A 21151-nucleotide genomic window follows, 5' to 3' on the forward strand; every position below is an offset into this window, starting at 1 on the left:
ATATCTTTCTTCAACCATATGACTAGTCAGAAGGAATGCGAACATTAAGGACTTGTAGTGTCACCACAGAGTTCGAGATAAGTTTAGTCATTATACAATATATCACGTGACTAACCAAGGGCCCGGGGAGTCCTGTGTGTACCCGGGTCCTACTCAGTACCCACCCGACCCAGCTACTCGAGTAAACCATCCCAACCATAAGACATTTCCATTTGAAAATTGATATCTGTGTTTGGAATGCTAATCCCTTTGCTCACTGTAAATGCCGCGAGAAGAAGTGTTGAGGCATTAGATAATCGATCAGCATCCGCCAAGAAGGAAATCGTCGGTTTCCGTTAATTAGAACATGATGTATAAGAAACCCTACACACAAATAATAACTCCAATAATTCAAATCAAATTACGTTGTTTTTCCAAACATATTTTTACTCTCAACAGGAATCTAATTTATAACGTTGCGGAAATAACAAAAAGTTTTAGAAAATAATTTATTAATCGAATCGGATAAGCACACTCTTTCTTAAATAATTGTCGTGTTAAGAGGGAATATAATAGCACTAGGGATGTGAAGTGACGCTGTATGTCCAAAGCACTGTAAACAGAAACATATGGGTCTAAAAGACACTGCAATTAGGTTATGATGTATTAGGTTTATACATATCATTGCGTTTTTAATCAACTTATATGACATATGTTAAGGAAAGTACAATAATGATGTTGTTTTACTAACCAGAATATTATTCATGACAAACGCCATGAAATATTCTTTGAAATAAATGTCTAGTACCAAGTTTGCGTGATACTAATCATCTACAATGCGTAATTTGTTGCTAGCCAAGGTTTTACTTAGCTTACTATTCATCGAAAAAAGGATGATTATGTGTTGGTGTTATTGCAACTTTTTTTTGCCTTGAGCATCTGTGAACAAAACATGTTACGTTTATTTGAACTATCGCAGAGAGACATCTGATATGAAATAAGGTAACTGTCTCATGGCAACACAAGGGGGTCAGGGGTGGCCTGGTTATTTTTCCTATCTTCCATGGCACTTAAATAATACATATAAAAAACTCAGATATCTGGAAAATCTGTCCTGAATGTGATATGATATACCACTTGTTCCTGTTTCGAAATGAACATGAGATGCGTGCGTGCACTTTACACGGACTAAGTACGTCTTAGAATTTGTATCTGCAGGAAGAGAGTGGTTCTGGTTTGATGGCCCTTGGAGCAGTATTTCAGACACATCACGGTCTGTCAGCTTGATGTGTGAAGACATCCAAATAAGATGCACGTCCTTGACGTGTAACCCACTATCACGGGCATTGTGCTGACATACCGGGAAACATAACCAATCTGAGATTCGAACCAACGACCAAGGTTTCTGGCACGCCGGAAGAACGTACCTCTGAACAGCAAATTGTGGCGTCTTAGACGACCTTCGGCCTGTATATCTGCAGCAAAGATTCAATAACGTAAATGTATCAGTGCAAATGATATACGATTTAAGCACGTTCAGGACCTCCCAAATGGATAGCTTCGTAAGTTAGTTGGAAGTGTGAGAAAAAATGAACGTGAGAAATATAGTTCCTGTAGCCAGACTTCTTGACATACGACACTGTGTTATTGAAAGGAGAAAAAACGAAGAATGTTGCGGTAGTATGTAAGATTGAACACAGCCATCCATATCACGCTTATTCCTTTTTCATTTCAGTGATAGATCCGGTCTATAATTAACTGTCGTTGGAAACTTCGAATGTTATTGTTGATAGAAGACAGTGATAAATGATACTGTTGGAACACTGGTTAGAGTGTCTGAGATGACGACCTTGTTAACAGTATCAGGAAATGGTGTAGTCCTTCACAGGGACGAGACTGATCTGGTTATTGTTCAACAGCAGTCTGATGCATTAAATACATCCCCAACAATGAAAAAAAACCAAGAACCAAATGCATTAACAAAACACGAACAAAACTGAGAAACGCCATTGTCGGCAAAAGCTATTGCTAGCACAAACATACTCAAACGTGACTGTTTATTTCAACAGATTAAAGACGATTTGTAGAAAGTGATTGATCTTCGTTCAACGGAGTTTCATGTCACGGCCTGTCAATGCATAAGGACAAAAAACTATAGCATCGTAGGTGGGTAAATATTTGCCACTTCAGTCAAACTCACGAGCATGGTGCTGACAAACCGCTAATGGCGAGTAGGAACAATATGGGATTCGAATTCCAAATGATCGGACCTATCCGCGGATAGGTGTGGTAACTCTGTACTTGCATCTCTCATTCTGATCGGTTAACAAAAGCGGAATCAATGGGTACATTTTCGGACCCGGGAACTCAACTGGGCCCAAATTAAAAAGGCGTCTGTATGCACAAGTACATGTAAGTACTATTCGAGGATACCATATGTGTTCGTTTTGGAATGTGCTTTCTGCAACATTGTGTTGATATTGCGTTTTTTATTATAAGCCTCTGAATGAGTCATGCCTGGTTGTAGTATCTACTGGTAGGACTGACAAGTATCCGCTAATGGTGATATCTGGAAGCAAAGATCATTCACCGACCTTGCACAACGTCAACGTCAACGTCAACGACAGAGAATAATCAGTCTCGATTATTCGCCCAAACAGATTCCACTGGGCATTAAAGGCAAAGTAGTTGTTATATGAATGGATGGCTGAAAATCACTGATGAAACTGGGTGTCCACGAAAAGCGCAACCATGCCCTGCTCTTCCCCGGCACCCTCCACTCACACAAGTCTGTGCGAGCGATACGGAAACACACCAGGGAAATAATCATACGACGTCATCCTTCCAAGAAAAGAAATCCTTAAAGATAATGTTTTTTTTGCCTAAAATAAGTGAAGTGAAGTGAAATTGGGTTTAACGTCGCGTCCAAGATTATTGCACTCATATAGCGACGTGCATGCACGTGTGTGTGTGTGTGTGTGTGTGTGTGTGTGGCTGCTTGTACTAGACCGGACTGATGCCGATTTATAGTGCTAGCCAACTGAGATACCATGCCGCAGTTTAACATAAATACCCCACTCAGACACAGTATACTGACTCCCAGCCGAACAGCCCTTGTTTTAGCCCCTTAATGCCGAGCGCCAGACATGGTTACAACAAGTACAATCTTTTAACGTCTTTTGGTATGACGCGGCCGGGGATCGAACCCCGGGCCTTCCGCTCGCCGGGTGTACGCTCTACCACAAGACCACGGAGGCGGTCTTACCTAAAATAACCTTAAAACAGCCTACTGCTGGGAGAAGATCCATTAAATAACACCAACCGATTTGTAGCCATGTTGGTTTACATCAGCCGCCATACATAAGGAAACGTCTGTCTGAACTTCTTGGAAACATATTGTTAAAGCATATACGCATATAATGCTAAAATAAGCTTGCTTATCAACGAACCTTGACATCATCACCTGTATCGATAACGGTTTCTTTTAAATAATGAATAGATTTTCTACCTATAAAATTGTTGGGAACATAGGTATTAAGCATGTGGGCATGGCATCGACGAAAATGCCAAACGACTTTGTATATTAATTCGAATGTAATGCCATCATGTGTATCGGTAACGGTTTCTTTTAAATAATTAATAGAGCTTCGACCATTCGCAGTTGTTCCATAGTGTGATATAGTTTTGATATTTCAAAACAGGTAGTTGTCCCCATGGAGAAATAAAATGTAAACGATTGATGAATTGAAGACACCAACACTTAGTTGAATCTTCCGAAATAAGCCTGCCAATTATCGAACGAGTAATGTCACTTGAATTCTGAATAGCACCCTTCCAGCCATGTCCACTAGAAATTGGCTTCTAAAACGGCATTGTTTTCACACTTGTTCAAAAATGCCATGGAGAAAACAATAAAACAAAATGCACGTGCAACTTATGACATTCGTAACTCGTGGTAATGGCTATAAAAAGGCAAGCATAAGCCAATAATTTGTTATTCAATTGTCAACATTTTTCAAGTTCGAAAATGCTGAGACTCAGCGCTGCCGATCGGGACATCGCCACAGGACGTATCCAAAGTGGGGAAACGCAGTCTTCTGTTGCATCCCACTTCAACGTCCACCACAGCACCATTTACCGCCTTTGGGACCGATACACACAGTTCAATTTCACTGCAGACTATCCGAGAACCGGCCGGCCACGAGTTACCACTCCTGCACAGGATCACTACATCCGACTGTTCCACTTACGTCATCGCAATGCCACAGCTACGGAGACTGCAGGACGCATCCCTGGTTTCAGGAGGATATTAGACCAAACAGTCAGGAACCATCTTCGCGAGGCTGGAAGCCGACACAGAAGACCAGTTATCGTCCCTGTTTTGCGTTACTCCCATACCTTACAGCCTTGGAAATGATAAATAAATCACTATCGTCGATGTTTATCGTCGTCGAAATGAGCGTATAGACCCATATTGTGTACGTGAATTCGACAATTTCGGTGGCGGTAGTGTCATGGCATGGTGTGTGTGTGTGTGTGTGTGTGTGTGTGTGAGGGGGGGGGGGGGGGGGGGGGCATGTCCTACACCACGAGATCTGACTTGGTTGTGGTTCAGGGAAATTTGACAGCAAATTGCAACATGAATCAAATACTTCAACCTCACCTTCCAATAATTGGCCGCCAGAGGGAGTTGTTTCAACAGGACAACGCTCCACCCCACACAGCTCGTGTCATGGTAGACTTCCTTCATACTGCCAACATCAACGATTTGCCCTGGACGTCGAAATCTCCAGATCTCAACCCAATCAAACACCTCTGGGATGGACTCGATAGACGTGTACGTCAACGTCAGACACTCTCGCAACTGGCCAACGCGTTATAAGCTGAATGGCGCAGAATACCGCAGGACAGTACACTTATCCAGTCAGTGCCAAGGTGATGCAGAGGCGTAATTGCTGCCCAGGGCGGTCACACGAGATACTGCGTTCAGCGAAACCTTGTGGCCTTCTGTGACATGACAACGAACAGTTTTCAATGCCTTTGTACAACCACAGCATGTGACCATCGACAATTTCATATTTGTGTCTATGATATTGAATTAAATATATCGACTTTATGAGGTACAATATATTTACTAAAAATCTACCTGTGCGTTTCATTTTTTGAAGAGTGTATTTGTAGATTTACCTATCATTAAACTTATTTATTGATAAACGCTTCTAATTATATAAAATAATATATATTTAACTTACTTAACCATTTATCTAAGAACACTGGATAATTCCAAATGTGAGACATCCAATTTTGCACACATTGTCGATATAATAAAGAATGCCCCATGTCGTCATTTCAAAATCTCGGGTGAAATGTGAGTAGATATATTTTTACTGTCAATCTTTCAGGAATGTTATACACGATGCCTTTGATGCACATGTTATCTTTTAGGGCAAGTAATAATTTTGTTTCCGACCTTTCCTGAACATCATCGCATTGTACTGAGATCAATCTTTTTTTGTGTCTTCGTTGCGTATTTTGCAATTACATTTTAATCGCTGCGGGAAGAGTTTTATTGATCGACTTATGTCACCCGATCCCGTTAATCGCCTCTTACGACAAGCATAGTCACCTTTTACGGCAAGCATAGGTTGCTGAAGACCTACTCTACCCCGGATCTTCACGGGTCACATCGTGTTATAACAATGCGGGGTTATTCCAGAAGACATTGCATGGCATACACATATTTAATTAAATGACATACACACATATAATGAAAACACATAACGTTTATTGAATAGATGCAAGTCCTAACTCTATAATATTGTTATGGGAGATATTAGATATTAAGTACAATGTTTAGCAACTATCTAAAGTACGATTTCACAGATAGGGAGATGCCATACAAGTCAGTTTGTCCTCGAAGACGATGATATCCCCAAACAAGTAAATATAGGCGCCAAAAGCCATTTCCATAATCAAAGAAATCTCTTGTACAAGCAGTCAACTGCAGGATTCCGACTGTATCATGTCCTTGTGTTTGTGAATCACTATCACGCAGACAGTGTGTGATGATACTAGGTGTTCGCGAAAAGGAGATGGTATCCTGTCCCTCCGGTGGCACCCGTCACAAACACATGCAACGGTAGGTCAATTGTTCACCTGAAAACAAAGACGGAACCTATGGTATTAGTCAATATGGGGAATGAGGCAATGAATGTTTAACCTTGATCAATCAACTTTTGAGCTACAGTGGTATGCCGCATAAATTCCCAGAGTCGTATTTTAGCATAATTCAAAATAAAACTTTGATAAAGGTATAATAATTTCCCGAAATGTTATGGCTGACTATGCGAGGTGTAGACGTAGACGTGGGCATTACTACAATCACCCACACCATCTGAGAAACCTACGACAACAAAGATTCTATTTCGATTAGTTACAGTGGGACATGAATTGATAATGGTTGGGCAACTTGTCCGAATTAAATTGACTAAGGAAATTGGACTTGCCCCTTAATACGTCTGCAAAATCGTACGTCAGATTGCTTTTAGAAATAGATGGTATTTTGCGTATGAAGCTAGACAGACATGAACACAAGGACATGCAGAAACCTTTCATTGTAAGCTATTGAATACTGTTCAAAGCACTCGCTGCATTTGGGCAGGACTTAGGGGCGATGGAAATGCACTTAACGTAAATCCAAGGAGATGTTTAGGAGTAACAATTTGATCATTCACACGAAATTGATTCATCTGGAATAACAAATTCTTCACACTGACACAGTTAACAATACAGATGAAAGAAGTTGTTCTCACGAGTGGTTGCAGCTTGAAAAAGACAAACGTTTAATAATTTCATAAAGTAAGACGTGGCTTGTCGGATACCTCGTGTTGCGGCTCTTACCACCAACACGGTCATAACATGACCCTATTTGAGAATCGATCCGTTCACTCGAAGCTTCTGACATGGTCTAAGGAACGGACTCAATGGCAGCCAGAAGGAAGTTATCATATCAATCTGTATACGGCAGGATACAATACAGAAACAATATCTGTGCATTATTTTAACAATTACGTGAACGTGTTCTTGTATAGTGCAGATTCTGGTACTGAAATCTCCACGTCGCCGATGAAAAAGACTGCAATATGTTATTACGGAAGACATTGGTAGCGGATAGTGCATACCATTGTGATAACCCATTTAATGCATGTGTGTACAAGAGCTACCATACATACCATGGGCCGTCTCAGAATGTTTGACGACATGCGAAACATGCAAGAAAACCACCGTATATTTGATTTCACACTATTTTCCCTTTCACGTTAATTCCAATACATTTCTAATGCTAAACGTATAACTTGGCAAGGAAACAACTGATTTTATCTCTACGTCATTAGTATCAGTGTATGTAGATACACATCTATTTTTCATAGTGTCCATGTACAGTTCATTATCTGAACAAAGGAACACACTTGCACTTGAGTGACATTTACATTTATTGTAAGCCGTAAATATCCAACAGCCAATTCCCTTCCACTGATTTACCCACCTGAACTAGAAATAAAGGGGGCCAGTTAATTCTTCTCATCTGTTTCATATTAAGATCTATGCATAAAAGATTCAGAGTGACACCCTCCACAAGACTGTATGACAAGAGGGGTGACTTTAACTTTCCAATAATCAACTTTCCCTTCATGTCGAGCAATATTCCAGTAACTCCAGCCTTTGGTGTATGCTCTTTCTACCAAGATTTCAAAGAGCGTCATACGACTCTTGCTCAGTTGGTTACAAGGTTACAATGTTCATGGCCTCACTAACTAAACCTTTCAGAAAGTTTAATGGTAGACATGTGGAGAACTTTTCCAAATTTGATGCATCAGTGACATAACTTATGTCCGATGCAATTCCCTGTTTTGACATACACCATATGTTCCCGTGGGTTTTGCAAGTAACGAATGGACTTGCCCTTGCATGTGTTTGTGGCGGGTCCAACCGGTGGGACAGGATACGCTCACCTTTCGCGAACAACTGGTATCATGGTATCAGTGATTCATCAACACATGCGCATGACTATGGAAAGGGTTTTGTCGCTTTTATTTACGAGATAATTCTCAATTACGCTTTGTAGTGGCACTAAACGGAATCGTATGTATGTGGATAAGCTATCCCCTAACTATGACTTAATGACATAAATCGTTATTAAATATTTGTATCTCGTAACAAAGTTACAACTTAGCTATTACATCATTCATATCCTATTGTCAATACGATTTGTCTTTCCCACAAGCAATACAACCATCGCAATGAATATATGCTTCTCTAACTAATGATTGGGGATTAAATAACAGTCACGAACAAATAATAATCATCAATCATGTATACTCACTGACAAAAGTACAGTTATTATGGAAGGTCAACCCCAAAGAATAACCAGCATCGATTATCCGCCGAAAAAAACTCATTTGGGTGTAAAAGGCAAATTTATATGAATGGATCACAGCAAACAGTGATGACACCACTCGTTCCAAATGTAAGATGCAACATAATATACATGGATTTACATATATTTTTAAATGTTCCTATCATATTGGTTCTGTGGTCATTAATTCCAGTCCTTTGTTCCCTATGTGCCAACATGTAGCTGTGTAAGACATAGACGTATTGTACCAACTTGCAATCCTTCTCCACTGTCGAATTACAATAGCTCTCCATCTTTTATCGACGCAATAATCATTTCTGTCGTTGAGACAACAGGAAGCCTGTGTCACAATCTGGCTGGCGTAGAAAATGAACGACTTTAGATTTTGATCAAGTACATGTGTACTCACACTGGCTAGACCTTTTGGATGGGGGGGGGGGGGGGGGGGGGGGGGGGGGGGGGGGGGTGTGTACCAGCACAGCTTCTACATACTGTATTACCACCTCGTAGATAAGATAAATCAACATTCATTATCTTAACGACGTGAAGATCCGTCGGGATAGAATAGGTCTTCAGCAACCCGTGCCTGCCGTAAAAGACGACTAACGGGATTGGGTGGTCAGGCTCGCTGACTTGGTTGATGCATGTCATCGATACTCATGAGCATGCCCGAGACTCGATCATTTACAGACAGCCGTCATATTGCTGGAATATTGCTGAGTGCGGGCGTTAAATAACAAACAAACCAAGCACTATGTTAACACATTGCACAACCATTGGTAACACGGACACAGTTATCGATCATTTACACAATTGAAAACCCATCCCATCCCATGGACCCAGTAATTAAATATCTCTAAGCGAATAAGGTAAAAACATCAGGAAGAGACAATTTCACAGCAATTGTACTTGACAGATCACTGTAAATAGTCCGACAGTCCGAGGACACACAGCGGATGTGCATGTCCTTCCTGTCGAGAGCTGTCGTTGCTGTTCAAATCAATATATACCCTGAGTACAAGACGAAGCATAACGTCTCTTAATTAAGGTGTATTTACTAAATATGACACATCGTGCATGGCATAATGTCTCTTAATTAAGGTGTATTTACTTAAAATGACACATTGTGCATGGAATAATGTCTCTTGATTAAGGTGTATTTACTTAAAATAAACACATCGTGCATGGAATAATGTCTCTTGATTAAGGTGTATTTACTTAAAATGACACATCGTGCATGGCATAATGTCTCTTAATTAAGGTGTATTTACTTGAAATGACACATCGTGCATGGCATAATGTCTCTTAATTAAGGTGTATTTACTTAAAATGACACATCGTGCATGGCATAATGTCTCTTAATTAAGGTGTATTTACTTAATATGACACATCGTGCATGGCATAATGTCTCTTAATTAAGGTGTATTTACTTAATATGACACATCGTGCATGGCATAATGTCTCTTAATTAAGGTGTATTTACTTAAAATGACACATCGTGCATGACATAATGTCTCTTAATTAAGGTGTATTTACTTAAAATGACACATCGTGCATGGCATAATGTCTCTTAATTAAGGTGTATTTACTTAAAATGACACATCGTGCATGGTTGTCCCCGTGAATCCCATACAGTGGTGGTTCAAATAAAAAAAAGAAACATTTAATGCATATGTTTACACATTTTGACATCTACTAGATAGTGCTCCATAACATCCTGGTCGTCACATCTACACCCTTGTTTATAGGATACCACCTATGGATCGCGTACAGGCCCTTATTGATTTTGAATGTCTCTTTCTCTCTTCAGTGTAATATACACATGGCAATTATTTATTCTGGGTAAATATTGTGTAAAACATTAAAATTTACAATGTTTATTTTACTTTCCCCCCGATTTCACGAGTAAGAGTCAAGTAGTTATGTAAGACTTCCTGCAAACTCTTGCGACTTTCACGGTGGGGGCCTCCGGGGTGAAGAGCGAATGTTTTCACCATTGTCCTTTCAATACCCCTTACCAGGCTTATGAAAAAATACTGTTATAAATGTGCTTACTATAAATCATAATAATGGTATAATCGCACTTATATAGTGCAACACTCTGGGTGCTATTAATAGTATGATGGCTGTCCTCCGCATCAATCAAAACACTGAAAAATGAGTTTAATATAAGTAGGGCTTGAAAAGATGACTTTTAATGTATTTCCTGAAAACAGACCGGATTTGGGAGGGCATGATCTGAATGGGAAGGTTGTTCCATTTTATGGCAGCTGCATATTGGAAGGCTCTGGTAGGTATTGATATATGTTTGGGACAGAAAGCAGCATCTGTCTTGATCTGTATTCACGTCATAGAGTGTAGGGAAAATTACCTTTGTGAGATAGACTGCTTACGAGCGTGTTACGTGTCTGTGGAACACGTGGTTGACGTCGAAGGCACCGATCCATCTCACCCAACATGTGCTCGATTGGTGAGAGATCAGGGGAGCAAGCCGGCCAGGAGATGACATTCACGTTGTTTTGTTGAAGGGAATCCTGAACAAATCGAGCCATATGGGCTTTGTCATGTTGAAAGGTAATGTCCTGGGCCATGACGACGCAAAAAACGGTAAAACAATAGGGCCGATGATTCTCGTCGCGGTAGCGCTGTCCATTGAGATTTCCCTCTACCACTATCAAACGGGTCCTCTGTCTTGCTGCCGCACCCGAACCGATCTTCTTCCATGACACAATGATTTTACGTAACGTTCACCTCGACGTCGGTACGCTCGAATCTGTCCTTCGCTGTGGCTGAGGTAAAAACGAGACTCGTCAGTGAATAGAACTTGTCTCCACTGCATGGCCGTCCAGCGTAGATGCTGTCTGCACCACTGTACATGTAGACGTGCTTGACTGATGTTTCCTGTCAAAATGGGGCGTCTGGCGGGTCTTCTGGCGACAGTCCCTGCCCATCTGAGGCGACGACCGTACGGTGTGTGAAGAAATTCGTCGAAGGCCAGGGATGCTTCTTGCAGTAACTGTTGCTGGCTGGAATCGATTTCGTAGGTGTGTTGTTCGAATCCTGTTGTCTTGTCGATAATTGGTTACGCGTGGCCTGCCACTCTGGCTGCATTCGTCTGTTGCCAACGTTGACATAAACACCAAATGGCGTGTCTGTGGACGTTAAATTGTCTTGCAACATCCCGTTGACTCGATCCTGCTTCAAGCATACCAAATGGCTCGCAGACACTCATTTTCGCACAGGCGTGGCATTTCGTTATGTTGAATAATTTAGGTAATTTTGTTGTTTTTCTGAGTGGTTGTTGTCAGCACGATGCTAAACAATGCATATGGAATCCCGTTAACGCACATGTCTTTATACCCATTCTTGGGTAGTGAAATGCATGGGGCTTGCATAAAAGTCAACTTTTGCATGGAATGCATGCTTTTCTGTAGCACTTGCGTTTTTGTGACTTGATTCCACACATGTACTACAATATTGAAAACCAAACTTACATGTTTGAAAAATACACCAAAATATTGGTGTCACAGGAACTTTTGTTGTTGAGTATTGAATCTAGCAGTAACTAACAATTAAAAGTAAATTCTCGCAGATACAGGAAGCTAATGGAGATTTTTCGAGACAGGGACGATGTGCTCACACTTCCTTGTTCTCGTGACTGTTCCAGCTGCGGTGTATTTCTTGAAGCCGTTTGAAGCAGTCTTATTTGATGTTATTCATAAGACTATTGCAGTAGTCCAACCTGGAGGATATGACTGCTGTGGCGAGTTTGGTTGCTGCATCTTGACTAAGACAGTCTTGTAACTATCTCTTGTTTCGAAGGTGGAAAATGAGTTTCTGACATAATTACTTCGGGCCGTGAAGATCCGAGGTAGAGTAGGTCTTCAAGCAACCCATGCTTGCCGTATTGCGTGGATCGATGCTCAGGATGGCAATCACTGGATTGTCTGGATCAGACTCGTTTATTTACAGACCTCCGTCATATAGCTGTAATATTGCCGAGTACGGCGTCAAACAAACAAACAATGCTCCTTCACGCATCCGGCCAAGAGTACTGATGGTATTTCTATAACACCCCCCCCCCCCCTTTCCTTCCCCCCCCCCCCCCCCCCACACACACACACACACTCCCCCACAGTGACTGTAGTGTTGACTTTTCCAGTGCTCTCTTCAGTAAGTTTGACGTCAGCCATGTAAAAAACATCACTGCAGCAATTTTCCAATTTCTTCAGACATGATGGTAGCGGCATCCAACGAACTTGTCGCATAGAGCTAGTTGTCATCGGCATATTGATGTTGATTGATGTAATGGTGCTTTGACACTCCACTTAATGGTTTCGTATAGAGGGTGGACAGGACAGGGTCAAGGACTGATCCACGTTGACGAATGAGTGATATTGATAGTTTGTAAGTTGATGACGGCTGCTTCTGTACTGTGCCGCTTTCTGCCGGCTGATTGATTCATTCAGTAACTGTAATAGTTGATTGTTCAAGTGTTGATAGTTTCTTTGGAGGACCACAGAGAATATACTGTCGTTTAACTTCGGTAAGTTGGACATCATGGAAGCAGTTTTACATTTTCAGGGCCAAGGACTGATCCATGAGGAAAGCCACGATGAAGAATGACTGATTGAGACTGATTGATGCTGTACTGCTACCTCTCAAACAAATATAAAGAGAACCAATCGATGGATTTGCCTGTGATTCCAAACATTATCTTTTATTCGCCTCAATAATTTTCGGGTGGCTGATGGCATCAAAGACCGCTGAAAGAATTTAACAGGGTAACTGTCTGCCTCAATTAGTAGATTGTTTGTAACCTTCATCAGGGCTGTTTTTGTATTTATCCCCTTTCTGTAGGCTAATTGATTCTTTTGCTGCAAGCTGTGAGATTTCAATATGTTCCAACAAACGGGCAGTCTCCAGTTGTGATATGAATGGAAACAGGCCTGTGGTTGGATAGCTGTTGCTTGTTTAAAGTGAAACATTAAGAAGCACGGACTTGCTACACTGTCTTGCCGAAATTGATGTATTTAACTACACTTGTTTGGGGTTATTATATTTTGGCATCCCATATATCAGTAGAAAATATAAAATGTAGCTGATATTATATTTTCAACTGTATTGACGTCAATGCCATATTTACCGCAGATTTGGATGCGGAATAATATGGACATTTGCCCGTATTATGGTATATCTAATATTAAGAACTAGATATGACGTGACTTGTTGTCAATAATACATCAGGATATTACTCACTGAAACGATAATCATGTACTGTTTAATCTAGAACAAGTAGTGTTTGACCAAGCATTACGCCCATATGTATAGCTGTGCAACTCAATACTGCTTCGAGATATTATGGCAATGTCTGCACTTCTCAGTTAAATATGTAGTATCGAACATATCGAACGTGTTCAGCTGTTAGCTGCAGCATCGCATTTAAGTCATATTTCGCCATTTATATTCAGGCTATTGCAAGGGAACAAATAAGGAAATGTTCCTAAATATCGGTCGAGCTCTCGTTATCAAGAACCACGAGATATTCAAAAGAAATAAAAGACCCAAAGTACGATTTAACAGATAGTGAGATGACGGTTTGTTCTCGAAGACGACGGGGGTCCTCATACATACAAATGAAAACGACAAAAACCATTTCCAGCAATCTCTTCCATTGTCCACTAAGGTTCCAACTGAATCATGAGCACGTGTTCATGAATCACTATCAAAAAGTGATGTTACTAGGAGTTCGCGAAAGGGTGAGTGTACCCTGCCCTCCGGTGTCATTCGTCACGAACACATGCAAAAACAATTGTTCACCTGAAATAAACACGGTAACATATGGTACAAGTCAAAATGGAGAATTGCATTTGATATCATGTTTGTCTGATGCGAAAAATTTCTACCATCACACTTCTTGAAAGCCTCTTTGAGACTTTGAATGTTTTAACCATGATGAAACAACTTGTGAGAAAGAGTGACTGTCCAAATACCCTCTCTGAAATCTTGCTAGAAAGATCATGTTAGACTGTACCTCAAACCTTGTGCAATCAGTTGTGATAGACCTGCGTGAATATTGCTCGACATGGAGGGCAAATTGACTATTGGAAGACATCCCTCTTGCATATTGTCTTGTGAAGAGTGTTTTGTCTATCTGAATTTTTATGCATAGAAATAGATGAAAATATTTCCAGTTCAGGTTGGTAAAGTTAGTTGCAGGGAACTGGCTATTTGATGATTATTGAACGATATAAGATCGTCGATATTCCTAAAGCTTTAGTTAAACTTGTTGGCCGATTACTTTTTTCGACTTTACCGATCGGAGCAGAATTTCAACTTTTTCAATAATTACAACAAACGAAAGGCGAGTATTGAGAAGTATATGACGTACGTTTAATTTTAAAAAACAACAACACATTGTTGAATTATATATTAACTGAGGCAATGTGACAATAACATACTCCATGTACATAATTTTCCTGACAACTGCCCGTTCCCTTATAGCCTGTAATTATACCAAGAATGGAAAAGTGTTATATGAAAGATTGATATATGAGTGTTTGTCGTTTGGTAAAATATAGCTTTAATAGACACGCGAATACATAATTTTTAATAATTGTATAAAACACGTGTCTTATACAGAAATCTTGAGATCAAACCTGTTCAATACATGGCTATTATATCAAAACAATGTGCCAGAACAACATGAAGAATATAAAGCGTTAAACATTACCCTTACTTTTCGAGGTTCGGGTAAACAACACACTGATTTAAGATGAATTAACGTGCAATAAGTCAACACACAACAATAACTAAAACAATTTACGACGATTATCAAGTACATTTGACTTTTTTACTCACAATACGATTCTGTAGAAACATTGAATCTGACGGGTCAGTAACCATTCTATACCTAAAAACAATAAAAAAGAAACTTGGTATTTTATTTTTGTAATTAAAGAATGTGTATTTCTAACAAGTTTTACACTTGCGATCAATATGTTTAACACTGATGCCTGCTCTTGAACGTTCAAACTTCTAACAATTTCTGTGCTGTTTTGCAAAGTGAAGCATATCATTAATCGATGCGTGTACTTACTTGGATATGTGTTTAATGTATTCATCAGTGTCTTGTCCATGAAGTCATAATCGCCACCAAAGAATTCTCCCATTAAAGAAGAACATGAAAGAAATACAGCATAAAACATAAATGACTTACACCATTGAAAAAAGAAACATTTACGATCCGGTCGAAGCTACAGTGTCTTGGTGATAATTTCGGTTTCTGTAATCTGCATCATGAACCTAGTTATGGTGATTGTACCTCATTTGCAAACAGACATAAAAATGTCGCGACGTTTTACTTCCTGTGAAAGACCGTAAAACAGAACGTTTATGAAAAGATCAGGGATGAAGTTTTTTTCATTTAGCAGACTATATCTGACATAGGACGCTGTGGTATTACACATGTGGTTTACATGTCACAGCATACTTATCAAAATTGCCCACGAATGCGATAGACCATATGATTGAACGACTTATTGATATTATTATGAGTCTTTCAGCAACATATTGTTAGGAGTAAAATTATTCTGCAAAATAACGGAAATGAACATAAAAATGAAAATAGAAAATATATTGCAGGTAAGCATAATAATATATTCTGTTGGGTTGAAATAGTGTTTGCTTGGGAAAGGTTCTACTGATAGCTGTTCACTACAATACAGAGATACTTAATGCATAATATACCATAGGCTGTGTATTATGTACATGTACTTGGATGTAAAACATATTTACAAATACCGCTATTATTGGACTGTATTTAGAATTGTACACATATAATTTACATGCTGATATCTTAACTGCCAGGCAAATGAAAATATCACTTGAAAATTGGGTTGATTCAATCATTACAAACGTTATGAAAACGTTACTAGGTTGAAACAGTCGTCGAAACACTGCAAATTATAGATCCCAGACACAAGAATGATGACCCGTGTCAAATACGCCATCGAATAACCAATTCTTGTTGTTTCAAGTTAGTCGCCATCAAACAGGGGTGTATAGTTTCTTTTGCCGGCAGATTGTTCTGTCTTTTCAATTTGAGCTCATTAATAACCGCCTCCCTGGCCTAGTGGTAGAGCGTCCGCCCGGAGAGAAGAAGGTGCAGGGTTCGATCCCCGACCGCGTCATACCAAAAGACGTTAAAAGATGGTACTTGCTGTCTGGCGCTCGGCATTAAGGGGCTAAAACAAGGACTGGTCGGCTCGGAGTCAGTATACTGTCTCTGAGTGGGATATTCATGTTAAACTGCGGCATGGTATCTCAGTGTGCTAGCACTATAAATCAGCATCAGTCCGGACTAGTACAAGCAGCCACACAAACACACACACACACGTACATGCACGTCGCTATACAAGTGCAATAATCTTGGACGCGACGTTAAACCCCATTTCACCTCACCTCATTAATTGTTATCTTTCTGTATACTTTGTATTTACATTATATATTTTACGTTTAAAGATAGTTATGCAAACCGATATGTGATATTTGTATGTAAATAACAGATGCTTATGGGGACGATACTCATCCTGGTGCTTATAGAGTCAATGTCTACTTCACTGACGCTAACTGTTCCTCGCTACCAGAGAGTCTCGAGGCGCTTTGTATTCCGAGATAAACGACAGCCTAGAACTTAACCTCTTGAAAAAACGTTCTAGAAGAATAGTAATTGCACGTCACAGCAGTTTTAGCCATCGGCGTATACACTAAGATACCCTAATGATGACTGATGTCTCCACGGACGTATTTAACCGTGTACCAAAGACTGAAAAAGAACGGTTACGATTTCGAAAACCTTTACAGACAAATGATTTAGTCTTTCGTATACAAGAAATACAACGAAACTAACATCACTCAGCATAAAAATTATTTGGAAAAAGTGCAGCTTTCATTAACGCTCAGATCTACCTAGAATCAGTGGCTTTCGGTTAGACTTTTTGGCAATGAAATATGAAAAACGAATATGAAATACCCTGACGCATTGAAGGTTTTAATTTACAGGAAAACATGCCATTGCAATTGGAGGAAAGGTTATAGTTTGTTTGGTCATGAACATCTATAATGATAATACGTGTTCGAAATATAGCCTAAAATAAATGTTTGTAACAAGATGACATTTTAGAACAAGGTAAAATAAGTTCTCGAAAATCTATGCTCCTGTTCTATACCTGTTACATAATCTTACTGAACATTAGTAATTTACGGATATATTGTCTCATATCAGAGTCTGTCTGACGTACGCAATGTAATATTATACAGTCATTGAAAAGCTCTGCAAAACACACTCTCAACAAATCTGCTAACATACATATATACATGAGATACATATTGTCTCGTAACCAGCAAACAGTCTTGTTCCTGAAAATGGTTATCTTGAATACAATTGGTTTATGCAGATCCCTCGCAAATGCAGTATAAAATATCAATTTCCCTGCACAAGCAGGTCAGGCTCCTTTGCCGATTTAAACTGTCAGATGGAAGCTTTCGCAAACAATTAATCCTGTTGCCGTATCACTTTCCATACAATACTAAGTTGCTGCTGTTTTCAATTTCCCTTTTGCATTATCGGACCGTTTCCTGGTTAATACCTCAAGCTGCTGGCAACAGTGCGGACACAATTAAAACTGAGCATGAAGATTAGTTTCTTTGAGATTTGTTTGAAGGGGAAGATCATATTACAGACGTGTCACGGTCCAGGAAATAACACAAATTTGGACCACATGAATGTGGTACGCTGAGGCATTTCGAAAGTGCATGTACGCGTTTCAGCGCTACATGTTACACGTGAAAAGGCGTTCACTTCTCGTCTGACTCACGTACAAGTTATTTTTCTTATGAACTTAAGGTTCAGTGGCCCGATCCTCAAATCGTCCGTAGCGTTACGCACATCGTAAAACGCATCGCAAAAGGAGGGAGTATTTCAAATAAAGATGTATCAAGATTAATTTGGTTACAGTTATTTTCGAATAATGATAAAACACGTTAATGACACCACAAAATGATAATCAGGTACCAAACTTTCGAGTTGAGAGAAGTGCTATTAACGAGATTTACGACGTTCGTAGCGCCACGAACGCTTTGTGGATCCGTCTCCTGCAACTGGTCAGATTGATGGTGATTTAAATGTCTTCACGGTCAGTTATTAAACAACAATATACGAGCAACACCATAACATAAACACACGACCACGTATAATTAACAAGTTGGTTGTAGAAATCGTTATCCCCTTTTATGGTGATTAAGGTAAATAAATTGGGATGATGAAATGTAGAACTTAGGACAGAGTACTGATGCTTCTGGAAAAGCTACCTGGTAGTCGATCCCCATGGCCCAGTCATATGAAAAGAGTGAGTGAGTGAGTATGGTTCTACGCCGCTTTTAGCAATATTCCAGCAATATCACGGCGGAGGACACCACAAATGGGCTTCAAACGTTGTACCCATGTCCGGAATCGAACCCGGGTGTTCGGCGTGACGAGCGAACGCTTTAACCACAAGGCTACCCGACCGCCCCCATATGAAAAGACGTTAAAAGATGGTCACCTGCCTGGGTTTCAGCATTAAGGGGGATAATACAAGGACTGGTCGGCTCGGAGTCAGTATACTGTGTCTGAGTGGTATATCCATAATGAACTGCGGCATGGTATCTCAGTTGGCTAGCACTGGACTATTATACGTACATACACATACGTGCATGCACGTCGCATATCTTGGACGCCATATATCGTTCAACCCCATTTCACCTTATCCCACCTGTACTCAATAAGAATCTGTTTATGTACATACAAATATAACATCCACACTTAGTATACATAAACATGTTATAAACGTTAATATATAACTAAAATACAAAAGTAACTGCACAGAAAGATAACAATTAACGAGTTCAAATTGGAAAGACAGACCAATCTGCATACGTACATTGAATCTCACATAGGAATGTCACAATATATCGGCACATCATGATCAGCATATGAAATAAACTGCCGCATAAACACACCTCACCTCAGCCGACCAACCAGTCTTGGCAATTGCTAAAATGCACACGAGCAAATACACTCGACCATTCTACCCGTATCGGTAATATAATTATAAGCAGGTTTCTTTAAAGGATTTGAGAAACACCCACGTTGACAAAAAGATATGACGTGCTCATGTGCATAAACAACACCTGTATAGTGAGTGAGTTTCGTTTTTCGCCTCTATTAGCAATATTCTAGCAGCAGGGATGGACTTCACATATTGTACACATGCGATGAAAAAACCCAGGCTATCGGTGTGACGAGCGAACGCTGTAAGCACTTGACTTCACCACCACCCCGAATGCTGATGAATGTCCTCGTTTCGTGACCACTGATACCAAAGAGGGGAAAAGGCATTTCCACAAACAAGGGCATAGATTCTCGAGAACTTATTTTACGTGGTACAACAGTGTCATCTTGTTACGAGCGTATTTCAGGACATATTTCGAGCAATGTTCACCGATAACATGTTTATGAGACGACAAGCGTTTAATCCAATGACAACGTCATATTTCCAATTTATACCTTCAATGCCCCAGGGTATGTCATATTCGTGTCTTCGTGGCAAAGATTCTAGACGGAAGCTACTGATTCTGGGTAGATCTAAGCGTTGATGAATGCTGCACTTTCAAATGAATTCTGTACTGAAGGAGTTAGTGTTGTATTCTTTCGTCGTCGACGATTAAGAAAGAAAACGTGTTCATAAACCGAAATCAATTGTTTGTAAAGGTTTTGGAAGTCGTGACGGTTCTTTTTCAGTTTTATTTTAGGTACATGGTTCAATACGTCCGTGGAGACATCGGTCATCATTAGGGTATCTGAGTGTACACGCTGATGGTTCCGGTGGGTTTGACGTGCAATTGCTGTCAGTCCAGGATTTACAAGCAGTGGCTGAGTTCAAAACGACCGTTTTTCTCGGAATAAGATGCGCGAGACCCTCTGGTAGCGGGGAACAGTTAGAAAGTCAGTGAATATAAGTTGACTCTATTTTACTCATTTCAGCATGTGACATCAATTTTCATTACAGTCCAATATTTAGCTGTTTTAGTTTTTCAAGCATGTTCATTGACCCGTACATAGTGCACAGTCGATTGCATCTTATTTATTACGTTCATGTAAGTGTGTATTGAAGTGAAGTGAACGTCTTTAAATAGAACATTCCCCAAGTAGACAATATTTCAACCAATAGAAAATGTTAATATGCTTCTGCAATATATGTCTCTATGGTCAGAGACCCGTCTGATTCGACGTTATAACTGAATCGTGTTGTCAGTTTGTTGTTTAACGCCGCACTCAGCAATATTCCAGCTATATGACGGCGGTGTGTAAATAAACGAGTCTGGACCAGACAATCTTGTGATTGACATCAATGAGCATCGATCCACGCAATGGGGACCGATGACATGCTCCAACCAAGTCCGCGAGCCTGACCTCCCGATCCCGTTAGTCGCCTTTTACGACAAGCATAGTCGCCTATTACGGCAAGTTTTGGTTGCTGAAGGCCATTTCTACCCCGGATCTTCACGGATCGTATTGTTAGTAAAAAATTCAAATGTACTTGATAATCGTCGTAAATGATTTTACCTATTGTTGTGCGTTGACCTAATGCACTTTGATGCATCTTAAATCAGTATGATGTTTACCCGAGCCTCGAAAGGTACGGGCAATGTTTA

Source organism: Haliotis cracherodii, unplaced genomic scaffold (assembly GCF_022045235.1).
Source record: "Haliotis cracherodii isolate W230 unplaced genomic scaffold, xgHalCrac1.p SCAF_20, whole genome shotgun sequence".
In the NCBI taxonomy this organism is placed as follows: domain Eukaryota; kingdom Metazoa; phylum Mollusca; class Gastropoda; order Lepetellida; family Haliotidae; genus Haliotis; species Haliotis cracherodii.